This window comes from Mastomys coucha, unplaced genomic scaffold, assembly GCF_008632895.1.
Source record: "Mastomys coucha isolate ucsf_1 unplaced genomic scaffold, UCSF_Mcou_1 pScaffold21, whole genome shotgun sequence".
In the NCBI taxonomy this organism is placed as follows: Eukaryota; Metazoa; Chordata; class Mammalia; order Rodentia; family Muridae; genus Mastomys; species Mastomys coucha.
In genome coordinates this window covers 128,162,004-128,168,178 of record NW_022196904.1, presented here as the reverse complement: position 1 = coordinate 128,168,178, position 6,175 = coordinate 128,162,004, and positions in this window count along the sequence as shown.

Here is a 6,175-nt window from a genome sequence, read left to right as displayed (position 1 = left end):
CAGGAGTCCTTTCCTCTGACAGTTTTCCTGGGCAAGGCTCATGAAACTGCTCAGTCTTTCCTTCTGCATCTTGGTATATTGGGGAGCTTCTTCTTTGATAGTCCTGATCACAGGCTTGGATCTGCTGTGGTCAATAAGCTTGTGTGTCTCGACGTTCTGACATTATGTGGTATACTTTCAGGTATCATTATCGATTGGCATAGAGAAGTTATTTACCAGTCTGTGTCATCTGCTTTGCTGACAGACGTTGGCAGTCTCTTGGGTAAGCAAGGATGTACAGAGTCAGTCTTCCTTGACATTTATCCTCAAAGTGCACTAACTCAGGTCAAGGCTATTGCTTCAGAAAGCAGAATAATTCAAAGCTCGGCATATTCCTCAGTTATAGATAGATTCACACCTCTCTTAATAACACAGCACAGACCGACTAGCTCAGACAGCAGGAAGTCATCATCCACAGTTCTGGAGACTGCAAGCCCAAGGTCAAAATGCTGATGAGACCTCTTTCTTCAGCTTGTACATGGTCATCTTCTTGCTACGTCCTCAAACGAGGTTTTTGTTGTTGTTGCTGCTGCTGCTGCTGCTGTTGTTGTTGTTTTCTCTGTGTAGGTATGGCTATTCTAGAACTCACTCAGAGATACAACTGCCTCTGCCTCCCACATGCTGGGACTGAAGGCAAGTGCCACTACTACCTGGCACATCCTGGTGTCTTAAGGACCTATCTCCAAATAGTTGAACTGAAGGTAAGGATTCAACATATGGATTGCTAGTGGCTTGCAGGAGATAATTCAGTCCATAACAAGTCTCAAACACAGCTCTTTCTTTTTACAGTGGCATTTTGTATTACATACCCATCTTCAAAGGTTATTGGATCCAATAATACCTAGTAATGATTGGAAATTTCTATTGTATGGTCTTAGTGATATATGAACTATGGTAGGATAGGTCTGCTAAGATCCCATGTGGAAGCAGTAAGTGGAACACACACACACACACACACACACACACACACACACACCTTGACTGTGTTCATCCTCTCAAGGTCTGTAACACAATGCTCTTATGTCCCACAGACACCTGGAACATGGCAGCTTCACTGTAACAAGCCCAAGTGGAAGCACGATGCCTTGAAGACTCCTCAGCTCTTCCCCTCTCTGATCCCCACTCAAATTTACTTGGCAAACAAACACACGCACAATTTTAGTATATATCATCCCCAACGTTGACCGTTTGTGGTGAAAGATGTTAAGTTGCAATATGCTGTCTCCTCTCACTTTGTGGAATTGCCCCAGTGCCCTGTGCCCCCAGAAACTAGTGCTGTCGCAGGCTCTTGGTCTCTCATCCTGGCATGCCTGTGTCTTCAGCCAGGTACCTGCTGCTTCTTGCCTATGGACCCTGCAGATGAGCTGTTTCTAATATATATGGCCAATAGGACTCAGTGTCACTGACCTGGGTCCCTCTGGACTAAATTGTGGCAAAGAGCAGAGTTAGCAAAGTTGGAAAGCTGTTCAATCAAGCCTATGAGGAGATGCTGTGTTAATTACTTGACTGGTTGCTGTCACAGAATGCCTGACAGAGTGACTTAGGGGAGGAGAGGTTGATTCGGGCTCACAGTTCAGAAGGAGACAGTCGCACGGGTGGAGAAACCATGGTGGCTGAAGAGGCTCCTGTTTTGTCGAATCAGAAACTTCAGGAATGGCTTTTTACAATCTTGGAGGATTAGAAAGCAAAGAATTTTGGCCAGAACCAGAGGTGACTGTTACCTTCAGGGCCCACCCCCAGACATTTGCATCTAGCTGCTAGGCTCCAGCTCCAAAAGGTTTCACAAATTCCTAGAGCATCCTGCCACTGCTGGAGACAAGGCGTTGTAACACAAGAGCCTGTAGAGCTCAGGTCCAGACACACAGTGCTGCCCACAGTGAGTGCAGGCTCAGTCTGTTACACTGCAACAGGTGGTGAAAAGGAACTTTTACCACCTCATTCAGGTAGCTGCAAAAACAGTGTTTGCTTTCAGAGCAGAGGGACAAATACCCAATCCTGGGTGCAGAGCAAGTGCAGTCCAGTCCTTAGAGGACATCATACCAAGGGTGAGGCACTAATTCATGAGAAAGGGGCCTGCATTTTATTTATTATTTTATTTATTTTAGATACAGTCTCATGTAGCCCAGGCTACCTTCATCCCCTTGGTGCTGGGATTACAATCACAAAAAAATCACCATGCACAAGTAATTAATTTCCTTCCTTTCTCCTTCTCTCTTTTCTTTTGGAAATTATCTAGAGAGAAAACAAAGAGAATGCTAGGAGACCAACAACTCATTAAGCAAAACACATGGAAAACAGGAGGGACATAATCTTCTTAGAATTCCCAAACACCGGAAGTTAGTGTTCACCATGGCAGCACTTGCATTAATACCAAAAGTGGTCCCTGTACAAGGAGGACATGTGAATGGTACTGTATTTTAAAAAGAAAAAGCATTCTTGGGTCAGATGCCTGGAATTTAGCACTTAAGAGGCCAAGGAAGGCAGGCTGCCGTGAGTTCAAGGGCATCCTGGGCTATATGGAAAAAGAAAAAAAAAAAAAAAGGATGGGGAGAGTTGTCTGAAATGTATACCCTGAAAGTATACTCTTCAGGAAAGGAAGTGAAACAAGACATTTTTAGCAAGGTGTGGTGATGCCTTTAATCTCAACACTCTGGAGGCAGAGGCAGACAGATATCTATGAGTTTGAGGTCAGCCAGGTCTACAGAGCAAGTTCCATAACAGCCAGAGATACACAGAGAAACCCTGCCTTGAAAAATAAACAAACAAACAAGCGAATAGGAAAAGTGTCCTCAGGAGCAAAGGCACATTCTAAAATGTATTTACTTATTTATTTGTTTATTGTTTTTTGTGGGGGTGGGCATTTTGTTTTGTTTTTGAGGCAGGGTTTTTCTGTGTAGACCTGGCTGTCCTGGAGCTCATGCTGTAGACCAGGATGGCCTCAAACTCAGAGATCCTTCAGTCTTTGCCTCCAAAGTGCTAGGATTAAAGGTGCACACCACCACTGTCTGACCTGGAGTTTATTTTTTAAGGTCTATCTTATTATTTTTATTTGTGGATATGTATGTATTTGTGTAAATATATGCCACATGTGCGCAGTGCCCACAGAAGTCAGAAGAGGTCATCAGATCTGTAGGGTAGTGGTCTGTTCAGGCAACCTAGGACCAGTCGAGTAATAGGCCTAGAACCCTGGAGCACCCAGTGGGCAATTTCTGTTCACAAGGGACTGTAGGAGTTTGGCTATAACTCCTGGGACCTTGGCTCAGGTTTCAGTCCCAACCTCTCACAGCTGCCCCTGCAGGAGATGTGTGCTCTATCAGGTAGACAATGCCCCAAGCTCCCAGCATTCTAGCTGGACCCTATCCCCCAGTCATCTGACCACAGCCAGACATGGCCCGCCCCACAGATAGCCATGACCCATACAATATAAAGGGTGGTTCACCCCCTCCCTTCTTCTCTTGTTCTTTGCTCCCTCTCTTGTCCTCTTTCCTCTTTCCTCTCTTGCCTTCTTCCTCTGTCTCCTGCTCTTTGGCCCCTCTCTTGCCTTCTTGCTCTCTTGCTTCCTTTTCCCCCTTTTCCCCTTTCTCTCTCTTTCTCCTTCTTTTCTCTTCTCCTTCTTCTCCCTCTCCTTTCTTTCTCTGTACATGGCCAGCTTATCTTCTCTTTCCTATAATAAAATATCTCACTTATGCATTGCCCCCCTTTAACTAACTAATGTGCTGTGCAGCCCCAGACCCTAGCATCAGAGAGCAGCAGCTCCAGGCAGCAGCAGAGAGACACAGGCCCACACAGATCCCCTGAAGCTGGAATTGCAGGCAGTTGTGAGTTGTTCAACACAGGTACTGGGAAATGAACTCAGGTCCTCTGCAAGAACAGCAAGAACTCTTAACTACCAAACCATCTCTCCAGCCCTACATTCTATTCCTTTTAATTTTTTAGATTTATTTTTGTCTTACATGTGTAAGTGTTTTGCATGTAGGTCTTTGTACCACATGTGTGCTGTGCCTGGGGGATCAGAAGTGGTCATCAGATCCCCTGGACCTGAGGTTACAGATGGTTGTCAGCCACCCATGTGGATGCACATGTGGGGGTCACACTGGGGTTCTCCAGAAGAACATTCAGTGCTCTTAATGCTGACCTACTACCCCAGCACCCCTAACCTCTAAAAATCTAAAAGCAATTTGAGAGTAAAAGTGAGTGAAACAGAGAAAGCAGACTGTGGATAAATTCCAACACCCCAGCCCAAAGGCAGCTGCTGACTCTCTCATTCCATCCAACAAAATAGACTGAGGCAAGATGCCTTTGCCAAAACAACAATGGCCACTCAGAAGGAGGAAATCAATTCATTAGGAAGACATGAGTTTTCAGTGTATATGTATACAATGACTTAAGTTAAAACATAGAAAGCAAAATTTGGCAGACATATTAAGAACAATGCAACACTCTATAATGATCATGAGAGAAACCAATGCCCCTGTGTCAATAATTATTAGAAGCTGGGCATGATGGCACTTAGGAGGCTGAGGCAGGAGGATCACTTGAACTCAAGAACTGCAGAGCACCCTGGGCAGCATATTGAGATCCCATATTAAACAAACAAACAAACAAACAAACAAAAAACATTATAAGGGGGTGAAGGAGCTGGAGAGATGGCTCAGTGGTTAAGAGCACTTGACTGTTCTTCCAGAGGTCCTGAGTTCAATTCTCAGTAACCACATGGTGGCTCACAACCATCTGCAATAGGGTCTGAAGCTCTCTACTGGTGTGTCTGAAGTGAGCAATGGTGAATACATAAAATAAAAAATAAAAACATAAAAAAATAAAAAAGCTTTTAAGGGGGTGGAGATATGGCTCAGTGGTTAACAGCACTGACTACTCTGCTCTTCCAGAGGACCTAGGTTTCATTTCCAGCACTCACAACTACATATAATTCCAGTCCCAGGAGATCAAAGCCCTCTTCTGGCCTTCTCAGCCACCAGGCATGCCCATGGTACACAAATAAATGTACAGGCAAAACACTCAGATACACAGAGTAAAATAAAATGAAAATAAATCAGACGGACCAATAAGTGGACCCTAACCACACATAAATTGTGAAGAGAGTTAACAAACTTGACCTATTAGGCTCATCTAGAAAGCTGATGTCTGTGGGGTAATGTTTTTAAACACAAGCAGACATTCTAAATGCCACACATCTTCTAGACAAGTCTCACACAAAAAAAAAAAATTCAAAGAATTAAAAATCACAAAAGCACATAGAGCATATTGCCTGACCATAATGCAATTAAGCTAGAAATCAGTAACAAGATAATCAGAGTGTGACCATATGCTTGGAAATAAAATCCACACTTTGAATAACACATTTTGGTCAAAGAATAAACATGATGTGTTAGAAAAGGCTTTTACATGCCAGGATGGAAACAGTAGTTATCAAGGTGAGATGCCATGAGAGCTATCCTCAGCATTCCACATCCCGAAATGCAAACATCAGGTCAAAGTATCTAAAGGCAAGAACAGGGCTAATCGGCCAAGGTCAGGTGCCGTTACACGTGTACACATTTAAAATCCACTTGCCTAGCTAGGAGCGGTGACACATGCCTGTAACCCCAGCACCTCATGTGTGAACAAAGAGGAATATGGGCCATCCTTGGAAAAATATTGTTTTCAGCTAGTCTGACCTACAGGAGACCCTATCAGAATAACAGTGATTAAGAAATCAAATATCAGCTGGGCGGTGGTGGCGCACACCTTTAATCCCAGCACTTGGGAGGCAGAGGCAGATGGGTTTCTGAGTTTGAGGCCAGCCTGGTCTACAGAGTGAGTTCCAGGACAGCCAGGGCTATACAGAGAAACCCTGTCTTGAAAAACCAAATAAATAAATAAGTAAATAAATAAATAAATAAATAAATAGAAATCAAATACTGTCCAGGCAGTAGTAGTGCACACCTTTAATCTTAGCATTCAGGAGGCAGAGGCTAATAGACCTCTGAGTCCAGAGCCAGGCTGCTCTACAGATGAGTTCCAGGGACAGCTAGGGCTACAGAGTAAAACTCTGTCTCAACAACAACAACAAAATAGAAAGAAAGAAAGAAAGAAAGAAAGAAAGAAAGAAAGAAAGAAAGAAAGAAAGAAAGGAAGG